Source organism: Silene latifolia, chromosome 5, assembly GCF_048544455.1.
Source record: "Silene latifolia isolate original U9 population chromosome 5, ASM4854445v1, whole genome shotgun sequence".
In the NCBI taxonomy this organism is placed as follows: domain Eukaryota; kingdom Viridiplantae; phylum Streptophyta; class Magnoliopsida; order Caryophyllales; family Caryophyllaceae; genus Silene; species Silene latifolia.
In genome coordinates this window covers 87,863,529-87,877,355 of record NC_133530.1, presented here as the reverse complement: position 1 = coordinate 87,877,355, position 13,827 = coordinate 87,863,529, and positions in this window count along the sequence as shown.

Below are 13,827 nucleotides of genomic sequence, written 5' to 3'. Positions count from 1 at the left end.
CTTAAAAAGTTTATACTTGAAGTAACTGTAGCTATGAATAGTGTAGAAGCAAGTTTCCCCCCTACCGTTGGATCTTCCCCTCTGTATCTCCACCCTCCATTTTTCATTCACTTACAACCACATCTTCTGCCTTTTTTCCAAAGCCACTCATTCCTGTCTCACGCTCATTCCTCACTACTCATCCCACCCAGTTCCTCACAAATATCACAATACCATTATGATGCGACGATGCAAATATCTTTCTTCACTACAGGCATCCATATAGGTAGTTATCATCCTCTATGATGCTTTTTTTGTTGATTTTTTTCATTGATTTTTTTTCAGCTTAATTTTATTTGTTACGATTTATTGTTAAATATATGGTTGTGGTTGAATCAGGCGATCTTAAAAAAAATAGGGCTTGCTCTCATACAGAAGTGCTCTTTGTTAAGTGAGTAGTTTCTTGTTGTCAGTCCAATATGATTGTTGTCAAGTTATTTCTGTTTACTTCTTATGTCGGAGTGTGATAATGATTTTAGGGTTGGAAAGTGGTTAGATTTGGAACTACCTGCAATTTGTTTGCGTTGATTTGTAGGTTCCGTGAGCTGCTTTGAGCTTTCCAGTTTGATTAAGATGCTGTTAAGCTTTTTTTAGTGTTAATCCTTTTACTTATGTCTCCTCGAAAGGTATTTTACTCCTTATAAGCGTTTTTCCTTTCATTTTTATGGGGTAAACTCCGGGACTTGCGCCTTATTAGTAATTTCCCGTTCCTTTTTTTTATTTTCTGATTGTTCAGGTTTGGTTCCATTTTTTGAGGTTTCTCACTGACTGGATCTGCTGTTATTAGGTTTGTTTACAGTTGTTATTTATTATTATTGATTGATTATACTACTACTTTTTTTACCTTCATTATTAGTATTCGAATTATTACTGATCTCATTATTATCGCCACAATCCTGGGCCTGGAGCTGTGGACATGAACACGGTCTTGGGGCGGGATTCGGCATGAGCCTGGAGTCGTTCGGACCTTTGAGGAGATGCTTAACTAGGAGGGCTACTGTTTTGGATGGTGTGTTAACAAGGTATTATTAGTATTGTTATTGTTATTCCTTCGTAAGACTTTTATTTACTCTTCAATTGTTGTGCATTCAGTTTTGTACTGTCATAATATCAGCCTTGTTGCTGTCCCTATATCGATTGTATAACGCTTTATCTTTGTTGTGACTGCAGTTTTTCGTGAATTGCGGTGTTCCGGAGTAAAAGGCGACGAATGGCTTTGTGTTGTCTTCTCGGCCCAGATTGTGGTTTGTGTAGTGCCATGGGTATGGGGTTATCATCTAAAGTCTGCTTGTTTACTTATCTCTGCTTGAGAGACTTTGCTATTAAGCTAATGATATGTTCTTTCTGTTCATTTGTTTCGTAGGATTCTAAACAGCTGTTGATTGGCGCCGTTGAACAGGTTGGCCTATTTCTTGGGGCATACGTTCCAATACAATTGCGCTACATCTTCCTTTATCGATTGTATAACGCTTTATCTTTGTTGTGACTGCAGTTGTTCGTGAATTGCGGTGTTACGGAGTAAAAGACGACAAATGGCCTTGTGTTGTCTTCTCGGCCCAAATTGTGGTGTGTGTAGTGCCATGGGCATGGGGTTACCATCTAACGCCTGCCTGTTTACTTATCTCTGCTTGTGAGACTTTGCTATTAAGCTAATGATATGTTCTTTATGAAAATTTGTTTTGTAGGATTCTAAAGAGCTATTGATTGGCGTCGTTGAACAGGTTGGCTTATCTCTTGGGTCATACGTTCCAATACAGTTGAGCTATATTTTCCTTGTTCGTTTGACCTGATTTGTTACTCCCCGTAGTGACCGCCTAAATTTGTGACCATTAAGTTAATTAATTAATTTACTATTTGCAGGTTGATTTTGCGGTAACCATGTCAGCAATGGTTAATGTTCTTTCTTTTTTTGGAAACTGCAATGTAAGCATTTTCACACTTTCTCTATTGTTGTGCGGCTTCGGTTGCCAAGTTGCTCTGGTTTATCTTAATCCTTAATGATATAGTAATTAACCTCTTACAGAGTTTTTACTCGTGCAATGTAATGATGAATAGTGCTGCCCCAGGTTCACTTTTAAGCCGTTGGTGTTTCTTTTTGAATCTCCACCGTCTAATTCTCCTTACCTTGCACTCACATCCTCATTTACACATCCTCACACAGTTATTGCGATGCCGCTCTCCCATCAAACCCTGACACTCTATCGTCAGAACAAATCCTACAAGATTTCGCTAGGAATTCAGAAATCGTGCATTGTCTGCAAGGTATTTCCTTGAACATTAATTGAGTTTGGCTTAGTTTAGTTATTATTCAGGATAAGGTGTTATAATTGTTCCTTTATTAGATATAGATTGGTGTTGGTGTTTTGATAGCTCTTGAGCGCTTACCTTATGTTGGTCGTAAATTGATTTAGGTGTGATTGTTGTAAGATTATTGCTATGTAAATGTCGTGTCCGTATTAGAACTCTAATTATACTTTGTTTAGGGGTTATACTTTAGCATTGTTGTGCTCTTCATTATCGTCGCTGTTAACGTTGGTGATGCAATTGTGGTTGTTATTATTGTTGTTGTTATTATTAACAAATTGTTCATTAGTTTGTATGTAGGATCGACAAGCTTGATACACTCATGTCTTTGGAAGTGTGGTTTCTAATTGTTTTGTTGCCTAGACAGTTTTATAACTGAGTATTAGGCTTAAAACTCCTTGTCGCTGACGGTATTCTTGTTTTAGTGGTTGTTACTGTTGTGGTTGTTGTTTTTTTGTTGCTACTGTTATTTCTGAATTATTTGTTGTTATACATATAGGGCTAAAGAGTAAGGTAAAGCCTTGTCTTGAACACCCAGGTGGCTTTCCTATTCAGACATGACAGTGCCTGGTAGGCGCCTGCAGGATCTGCTTTTTTGTGGAAAATTTTTGAAGGGTTTATCTAGAGAAAACGGAATTCTTGAACTTTTTTAGACTTCCTAACCTTTTCTGTATGTTATTTTTCAGTTTTTCAGATTTCTTGAACCTTTCGAGATTTAGGCAATGTTTTGTGTGGTTGCTCCTGCCATGAGTGAGCTATTCATCCTCTTTTTTTTTTTTTTTTTTTTTTTTTTTTTTTTTTTTTTTTTAATGTTTGACTACTTTTTAATTACATTTAAAAATATGTACATCTTGGATTGATTCGCTGCATTTACAATTCTTTTTTTTTTTTTGTGTTTTTAAACAGAGATGCATTATGTATGTCCTGGCCTTCGAGAAGCGTTTTTTTGCGCCTACGGTTATAAGCAATTTCCCTTTTAACGCCTGGTTGTTTCTTTAGCTGAAGTTGTATTGTTTTATTAGATAGACTTTAATGATATATTCTGAGATGTGTACATTTTGGTGGTCTCACACTATCAGGTGCTTACATCATACTGACTGCTGGACATTTGGAGTATGGCTGACAGCAAAGGCGACAAAAGATAAGGCTGATTCTTTTTGTTTCCCTCTATGTGAAAGTCCCCTCTTTTGAATGTCTTCCTTTTTTTAAAAAACAAAAAAAAATGCTTTAGAGACTGTCCTAACTTGTACTTTATGTTGTCTTGTGAATTGACGTGTTTTTTGAACTTTACCAGTTGTCGGAATTGTCCTGCGTTGTTGTTTTTGCCAAGGGTGGGCTATTCATAGGAGCCAGGAACAGCCTTATCTCGAACACACAGGGGACTCTCCTACCTAGAAAAAATGGTGCTTGGTAGGCGTTTGTAGATTGTGCTGTCTGGGGATTTTGGTTTTTGTATTTATAGGGGGGGGGGGAATGTTTTTGAACATCTCCTAACCTTTGCTGTATGTTTTTCCTTGGATTTACAAATTTCTTGAACTTTTCTAGAAATGGGAAATGTCATGCGTAGTGACTCTTGCCAAGAGTGAGATATTCATATGTTTTTTAAGTTCAACGACTTTTTATAGTGGTTTTAAAATTTACAGTTCAGTTGAATTCCTTTCATTTACAGGTTTTGAGAATAAAACAACAGAAATATGTATTAGTTATGTACTGGCCATTCGGAACCGTTTTCTAGCGTCTACGGTTATAAGCAAATCCACTTAAAGCGCCTGGTTGTTTATTTAGATGATGCTGTATTGTTTTATTATTTATTCTTAAATGATTTATTCAGAGATGCGTGCTTTTTGGATTCCGTTTTTTTATGTTTGGCTACTTTTTAATTGCATTTTAAAATATGTACATCTTGGATTGATTCGTTGCATTTACAATTCATAATTATTTTTTTTTTCTTTTTTTTAAACAGAGTTATGCATTATGTATGTCCTGGCTTTCCAGAATCGTTTTCTTGCGCCTACGGTTATCAGCAATTTCCCTTACAACGCCTGGTTGTTTATTTAGCTGATGTTGTATTGTTTTATTAGATAGACTTAAATGATATATTCTGAGGTGTGTAACATTTGGTGGTCTCACAATATCAGGTACTTACATCATACCCAATCCTGGACATTTGAAGTATGGCTGACGGCAAAGGCGGCAAAAGATAAGGCTGGTTCTTTTTGTTTCCCTCTATGTGAAAGTCACCGCTTGAAAATAACTATTCTGAGGTGTGTTAATTTGGCGACCTTTAAATACCAGGTGGTAGTTCTAACCAGGAAACTAAACATGTGGTGTACGCCTGCCAACGTAGGCGGCGATAGATAAGGCTTCTTTACTCGTGTTCCTGAATTTTTAGAGGCACAACTTCTGGCCATTATCACTGATCTGTGATTATTTGAATTAAGATTTACGTGTGGGTGGGTTAGATTGGGCAGGTAGCTGCTGAATGCCTACAAATTGGAAAGATTTATTGTCCTTGTCAGCATAATCATTTAAACAATATCCTGCAGGTTGCGTTGTCACTCTGAGGGTTATCTTTAGTAGTTAGCAAATGTGCTTGACATATTAATTTTTTTTTTAAAAACGTGGATTATCTTTCGGTATGGCTAGGCATGCTGGACCTTGTGGAATTGGCAGAACAAACGTATATCTGTGGCCAAGTGGTTATGCCTCGGACTGGTGCATTTTGACAGGGGGTCAGGGTATGTGTGCTGAAATGATCGGCCACCCGTGTACCAACTAACACTGGTGGACCCAAGCTGCGCTACCTATGAGGCTTTGTTGGCTGACCCCAAACCAATGAAAGTTCTTACATTTTTTTTTTAGAAAAAAAAAAGAGAGAGAGAAAAAAAAAAGAATTCTACCTGCGTCTTTGATGCTTGTAGTGTCTTGAAATGGCAATTTTGCTGGTGCTTACCAGTTCGGGTGTAGGTGGTCCTAGGACAGGCCGCTAAACCTAACATTTTACGGTACAATGCATAAGCGATACCTTGATGAGTTCGACTAACATTTTCATGTTTGTGCCTGCAGGTATTAACCGTTTCGAGTTGTAAACTGCCAGGCTGCAAACTGTAGTTTACACACCCACGTCCCTTGTGACACTAACGTTAAGTTGTGTGAATTGCAGATAAAGCAACAAATTAAATCCCAAAGTGTTTGGGCAGGACGCCGTGCAACTTAGCTTGTTGATTTGGAATATGGAGTGGGGTGTCGCCTTTATCGGACAGGTATTTATAAGGCACCAGAAAAAAGGGTCAATGTGTATTAGTCGTGCCTGCAAAAAGTTTTGAAAAAACACATTAACAGACTAACTGTTGGCGGCATATCCGTTTTTGTTTTAAGCGTCGACTCCCTCTTACCCCCCCCCCCCAACCAACCACCACCCCTACCCTCCCCCCTTCTACGTAGCTTGCCACGCGTACCTGGCGGGCATCCCACAAAGCCAAGGCATTATCACTATTGCCACAGACGTTATTTAAAGGGAAGGCAACGATTGGAAATTGTAACCATTCGCTGGTGCATCCAGTGATGCCCTGATGGATTTACTCACATGTTACAAGTAACTATATTTCTTAGCCGTTTCTTAACGGGCTTCAAATATGCCTGGTTATATCGAATAGTGTAATCACCAATTATTGTTGCTACGCCAAGCATGTTCATACCAACCATTGCTAGGGCTAATTCCGAGTTATAATCTTGGAATTTGGAAGTTAAAGTGCAATACCGCTACACATGCATACAATCTATCGGTACGTTTCGCTTCTCTATGCGTTTTAAAAGAATGCGCACTGCTGCATTCGTGTTAACACAACCCGTGCCCTGTGCAATCGTAAATGGTGACGACGATCCGTGACCGGCAGTTCTCTAAGCTCGTCTTTTCCTCCTTTGCTTGTGTGTATACTATGTACTTACCATGCCCATGTTTTTCTCATGGACAGCTATATGTAACGTTGGCAAAGGCACTGAAGGCGTCACAAATTACAATGACCACAGCGTCGAGGCCAGTAACAACACTCGCAACTTTTGACAAGAATGTCATGTCATATGAAGCTTCCTTCCTTGCTGGTAAAGTTTCAGCAACTACCACCTAATGTAACACCCCCTCATACCAAGGTACCTTACCAAGGACTACCCTAGCATGAAAGGCTGTTACCATCTCGGTTTCCCGAGGTTAGTATATCAAAGTTACAATTTCCAAACAACATTTATCAAAGTATAAAAAGTTATGAAATACATTATCTCAGACCAACTCAAAATAAACGTACGAGGTCTCAATACAAATGAGATCCAAGACATCTAAACTCATAGGAAGCTAGACTTGACGTGGTGACTCCCCCTGACTGTCCCATAGCTAAACATCTGCATTACCTGTCACAATCTGCTCACCATCCCCGAATGGATCACCGCAGGTTTTACAAAACAACAACACGGGGTCAGTACTACTCAATCAATATAAGACAACAACAATACAACCAGCTGATCATCGATCTCACACAAGAATCGACTACACACCGAAGTGTGTAGCCTGCCCATTACCCATCGCAACAGGTAATCCTCGCCGCCAGTGGGTGATCGCAGCCCATCCCCACCTAGTCCAGCTCATCAACGAGCGACTAACAATCCCTGTCCCTTAATGTGCACATCCCCTCCCGTGGCGGGTTCCACGGAGGGCGAACTAGGGTGTGAAGCCACTCCCGCAAGTGACTCCACCACAATCACAATCACATGACATCACAGCCATCTCAATCCGCTCATACCAACGTCGTCACAACAATCTCCATACTCCGATGATCAGCAGATAACAACAATTACAACAAGCACAATCTCAAATCAATTGAGAGTAAACTGAGTAGGGAAACCCTACCTTAGCAATCCGCTTACGCTGCAATCAACCATACGAATGCATAACGAATATCACATTGTCACCTACAACAATAATCACATAATACAATTACACTTTGCACAATCCCATTTTCCCCAATTCCATATATACAGTAACCCCAAAAGAACACAATTGACAAGGGGATGAAACTTACCAACAGTAGAATAAGAAACTACACGCAAGGATCACGACGATTTGCACACACAACGAGATTAGAGGATGATTAGGGAGTGATTTGGGAGAGATCGTAGAAATGATAAGGCTTTCCAATGATATTAGAAACTGACGCGGAAATAAAATACCCTAAACATTCCCTAATCAAACCGTCGAAATAACACTCCGCCAAACCGGACACTCGGTCGAGTAAGTGTATACTCGGCCGAGTGTCCCATACTCGGTCGAGTGTTCACTTTACTCGGCCGAGTGTTCCTCGGTAGAACCAAAACAACACACATCCTCAGCACTACTCGGCCGAGTAGGCTCTACTCGGTCGAGTAGTCACCAAGGAAAAACCGTAGTGTTACACCTAAAGGTAAGCTAAAGCTGAAAACACTGCTACTTGTCATTTACTTCTATGAACACATTAATGATATACATTTATGTATGGCAAAGAATTACAGATTTTTTGTGTATTTTATGATAGGTCGTCTCAACAATCAACACTAAAGAGGTCCATTTGGAAATCAACATTTGCAAGCCACGATCTATGGCTTACTATGTGTGGAACCGACATGTAAAGAATGTGTTACCTGATTTTTGAACGACGCCGCATTCTGTTGTCATGAAAAGCTGGAACAGCTGCCATTCGTGCCTCCTCCTATATTTTGCTGCACAGCTGATATCAGTTGTTTGCGAATCTTGTAAACTCTTGTAAATAACTGTAATGCACCAAATGCTGTATGTACTCAAAACATGTCACTACGACACCCTCGAAGTTTAAATTTGAATTACTGGAAAGTTGATGTCAAAAATCTCCCTACTATATGTCAATTAAATATGAGTTCCAGCACTGACATTTGTTCTTTTTGGGCAAGCACCTTCTAATGATTCAACCACAAATAAGTGGTTAACAGAGCATTTGCAAAGGAGGGGAATAAGCTCCCCTTTTGACTTCTCTTTCCTCGAATGAGGAACACCATTGTTGCACCCACCTCTCCATTTTTTTAGGGTTCCACTGTTTCTAGAGAAGGCTCTCAACAAAAAATATCTACGCATGCCATCTGCCTTATAAACAATCTAATTTTTAACATTTACAAATTTTTAAAAATAAATGTTTCTAGGCTGTCTTCCTTTTGAAAAGAAGAAAAAAAGACATCTACGTATTCATTTGCAAACGGGGATTATGGTCTGACAAAGTTTAATTGCTAAAAAAATGAATGGCCATCCATAACTACCGGTAACAAATTTAGAAAAATAGTTAATTCAATTCCTAAGCTGAAATATTAAACTAAGTAATTAGATTAAAATGGAAAAAAAAAAGAAAAAAAAATGCTAAATTAGAAACAAGGCATCTCATGTGTTTTTTTTAAAAAGAAAAAAAAAAAAAAAGGCACAAACGAAAAAAGGACATACCTCGAAAAAAATGACCTTTTTTTTAAAAAACAAAAAAAAAAGTATACGAATAAATATCTAAAAAAAGTAATAATCTAATTATCCTTTATACAAATTTAGACGGGTTTACCCATTTACAACACACTATAGTTTTAATACCCAATAGACAAATGTATCAGATGATCAAGCTTTCCCAAATAAAGAATTAATTTAAAATTCAGAAAAGTTTTACAAATTCCGTATATATAATTGCCCTCAAAGGAACTTTTCGTTAATACACTCCAACACTCCATAAGCCATATGCGGCTCTGTATTTGCTGTCACTATTGTGTTCTAGGTGAGTAATTCACAACGAATGTGCAATATACTTACAGTCGATTGGCTACTACAAAAAAAAAAGAAACGAGGCACATTATGCCAAGCAAACAACGGATAATCTAATCTTCATGCGTAATTATCATACTTAACTTTGATATCAAATAGCTAGATGCATACGAAGGTAGTTGATGTACTAACATAACATATTAATGAGCCAACTTAAAGGACCATATGTTTGAATTACCGTCAAATTAAACGGTACTTCACCAGCTATAACTGGTCTTGATATTTACATTTAACAAAATGGTTTAACAATGGATATAAGTATCAATAATACAAAGTTATAATTCACAAGTTTGGCGTACATTTATACGTATATTATCTATGTTATGTTTATTTGGGTGTAGGTATCAAATCTGGATACGGATCAGTTTTAAGACTTAAAGGTTATTTTGTTTTTCTTCAATATACCTATCTTTTGTGTTAAATAGATAGTGCATCCAATTAAACTATATAGATTACTTTAAAAGAGGTATCCCTTAGAACAATAGTCTAAATAATCACTTTTGATCGTAAATATAAAACTTCAAATTCTGCATTTCGTGCCGGTTACTGTTATAGGATTCATTTAAATTTTTACTATATAGCTAAAATAAACATTATATAATCAAAAATAAATTCAAGAAATGATAGGGTGCCGAATATCAAAATTAAATGGTTAAGCTTAAAAAAATAAAGTACGTCCTAATATAACATATTAATAGGCCACTTTGAGAACCATATGATCGTATTTCCCTAGAATTTAACAGTTATTCACTAGCTATAATTGTTTCTGGTGATTACTTTTTAAAAATGGTTTAACTATATGACAAGTAGAACCAATTGGGTATGAATGATCGAATTAAACCTCAAATTATTTCTTTAAATAGAAAGAATAACAGAGCAGTAAGACACCCAAAAATAGAAAAGGACAACAAATGATTAGAACAGAAGGAGAAAAAGGTAGCATGGACATTTAATCAGCCTAAATTATGTACAAAACACAAGGCACAATGACATCAATTTGATGTGCCATCACTGTTCATTTGAATGACTAATGAGACTTCCAATCCCAACTAACCACAAGAAAAGATAGAGTTTTGCATTACTCTGCCGCCTTGGACAACGGGAATTGCTATTTAACATGCAAATTATACTAGCTTTCATCATTACTAATTAATAGCTCGTCCACCTAAATTCTCATTAACAAAAACTCTACCAATCACAAGACAATCAATTCATTCTATTCTAATTAACATAAAATTATTGGCATATAAAATTATTGTTTTTTTTTTTAAAAAAATAAAGAGACATGCCGAGATTCAAATGCACGAGGCCTGTTTACGTAAATGAAGCGGACAGGAATAAGTTCGTCAGAGGTTACAAAGATTGGAAGAAGGGTACGTTTGTTGGTCAAGATATCTTTACAACTAACAAGGTAGAAAAGGAAATCAAGAGTGGTGATGAAGAGGCACACGAATTTCTAAGTTTAGAGCATTTGGTGACCGATGTCTTCAACAAGCTTGACAAACCGGGGAAAAAGAACATGTCTGAGGTTTGCAGATGTTGGGCCAAGTGGTTCATAATCGGCACTGACACATCAAAGGTCAGTCGTGATTATAACTCACAATTGGTAGGGGAAAATGATGGGAACATGATTTGGCATTACAGGAAAGGCAGGTTAGTCGTAAGATTCTGTGCATGTAACTACCGTGACACTGTGAAGGAAAAGCGAGCATTTCACACGAGGTTGGAGAAAATACGAGCGGCCGAAGAGAGGTACATCCTTTACGCTTCCGAAGCGTCTGGGAGTGAAGGGTACTACGACTCTGACTAAGTGCCAAGGCTTTCCGTAAGCACGTCTGATTTTCGGTTTAAAGCATTTTAAAATAGCCTAACCTCCAGTGTCGATATTTTGCATGTAAATTATGGACTTATGTAGGGTGATTGCAGGTAGTTATGCAATGCTATGCAGATTAAACATCTCCAAACCTGCTAGGCTTGCCTTTGTTTACAACATTGGCCATTTTGAACTTAGATTGTGATGTTTAAGAAGTGTCTACGTCTAAGTTTGTTTCCTAAAACAATGTTATTAGGGGGTCTGTAATTTAAGTGTATATAAGGTCATGGGCTGCAAGCCTTTATGCAACTGTAGTATTAGCAGTTGTTCTTCGCTTACTGAATAATATGCAGCGAACTTTCAACTAAACGCGTTTGGTTACATTACATGTCACAATGTTCATTTTGCTGTATTGACAGTAGTTCACAGAATACCCTAAAAAAAAACGGCGTCTACTTAGCAGTAAGGATATAAGGTTCATTATATTTTCGACAACAAACTATAGCTACTGATGGGGCATATTCTGCACCGCTGACCAAGTCAACATATTGAGCAAGGTCAAAGATATCCACAACAAGTCAACGACTCAGACAGCTTAGCCGATGCAACCCATCGGCCTGTCACCTGGGTCTCGGCCTGGCAACTGATCAGCCGGGACACATATCCGCGTACTCATATCCAAGACCCTCGGCCGGCCTGCCATGGGTCCAGCGGCCGAGGGTAGAACGGTCTTTCATCCTGCTAGCCACTTGGCCACTTGGCCACTACGGGACAAAAGGTGAAAGTCTATAAATACTCCTCAACCTTCATTGAGGAAAGGATCCACAAATTAACCTAAGAATCACTATTCATCTGGTAATATCTTCCTTATCTCTCTACAATACATCCTTAGCCGAGTAATAACAACTTATCCCACTAAGTTCACTGACTTGAGCGTCGGAGTGAGTACGCTTGGCACAAAGCCAAGCCCTCGCCTGTTCATTGTTGCGGTGTGAGGCCGAGAGGAACAATAGAGACGTGAGGAATCCAACTCGAGACATCATTCTACAAGCCACGGGTGGTAACAATACTTGCTCTGGAATTACACCCGGAACAATTGGCGCCGTCTGTGGGGAAGACACTAGAAGCTAGTCACATTCATTCCCAAACAAAAAAAAAATACACACAAAAAACCCACCCCCAAAGCCAAGAAGATGTCGAAAGAACAAGAGGCATTCGTGACCGACGAAACCGAATTCTACCAAGATGATACCGTCCACAAATCTGGAGTTGTGCAACCCTCCGCCGGTCAAGTGATTCAACCGGAATACGGGATGCCAATAATACCGGATACTCCGCTGCTTGCCGACCAGGTCACCATCATGGGACATGTGGTTGACGTAGCAAAACTGAAGATGCTCCTGGATCTAATCGAGAGTACGCCGGCTCACACTGTCACGCCGACAAGAGCGACGGAAACCGTCCAGGAGACCAGGGCCCAAAATGTGACCCCCAGAAACTTAAACGGAGCATTAGGAGAAGCCGACCTCGTAAAGACACGGGGGAGCCCAAAGTGGTCGTGGTGAACCTAAGTCCTTCTCGCACTCGTGAGAAGACTGCGTCGCCGCGGCACGAACGAGGCACACCCCGGGGGAGCGAGAGAAGCCCAACTCGTCAGAGTTGGAGAAGAAGCCCGACTCGCGAGTCGAGGAGAAGTCCTTCTCGCTACGAGGAGAGAAGCAGGACTAGGAATGCGAGGAGCCGATCGCCGCGTGTCGTCCGACATGTGGTCGCAACCCTCGGCCGCCACGTCCTTGATACTCCGGTGTCGACTAAGCCGGGTTACCACCTATAGCATACAAAGGGGAAGGTGACCCGACCGACCACGTCGAGGCTTACGAGTCTCACATGTCGCATGGGAGCAACCCGATGAGGTTTGGTGCCGAATCTTCCCAACGACACTGCATGGGATGGCACAGAGTTGGTACAAGGGGCGCCCGACGGGTCGATATCTGTTACGCCCGACCTAAAGGACGCATTCTTAGCCCAAGATATTCCCGCAACAAGAGGAGGGCCGTGGAGACATCGGACCTCCCGACTATCGACAGGAGGGAGGCGAGTCTCTCCGGAGTTATGTGAAGAGGTTCGACGCCAAGGTTGACAGAAATTCGTGAGTCGAAGCAATGAACCGGCAGCCTTCGCGCTAATGAAAGGCCTCCCAAGAGGAGACTTAAAAGACGAGCTCATCAAACGCGGCGGCTCGACCTTTGACGCTTGAAGATTGGCCGATCAAGCCATTAAAGTGGAGGACTACCACAAAATGGGTAGGCCCAGTAGGGCCGACCACTCGAGAAGAAGAGCCACCGGGAGAACAACCCGAATGAAGAGCGCCGTGACAATAATAGGTCACGGTCAAGCGATCTGCCAGAAACATGACTCGGCGGGCGCGGGGAGTTCGCACCGTACTACCGTAAGCGTTCAATAATCTCACCCCTCCGGTCGATCCGCGCCGAGGTCTTCACCCCGAGCAAAAACGAAGGTCGAAGTGGGAAAGGCCCCTAGGGCGAGAAGTGACGGTGACACGAGCCGATCGTGAGTACCACGCCACACCGCCACTTAACAAACGATCACGCATTTGAAAAACGCTATTGAAGATCTAATCCGAACGGGAAGTCTCGGCAAATACGTAGTCGGGGCCGAAAAACGATACCGACAGGACAAATAAGAAATCCGTTTTCGAGCGAGTAGGAGTAGTCAATGTCGTCATCGGGACAACGAGAACGGTGGGTCCGCTCATGGGCACAAACGGCACCTGAATGAACCATATCAGGCCATCAAC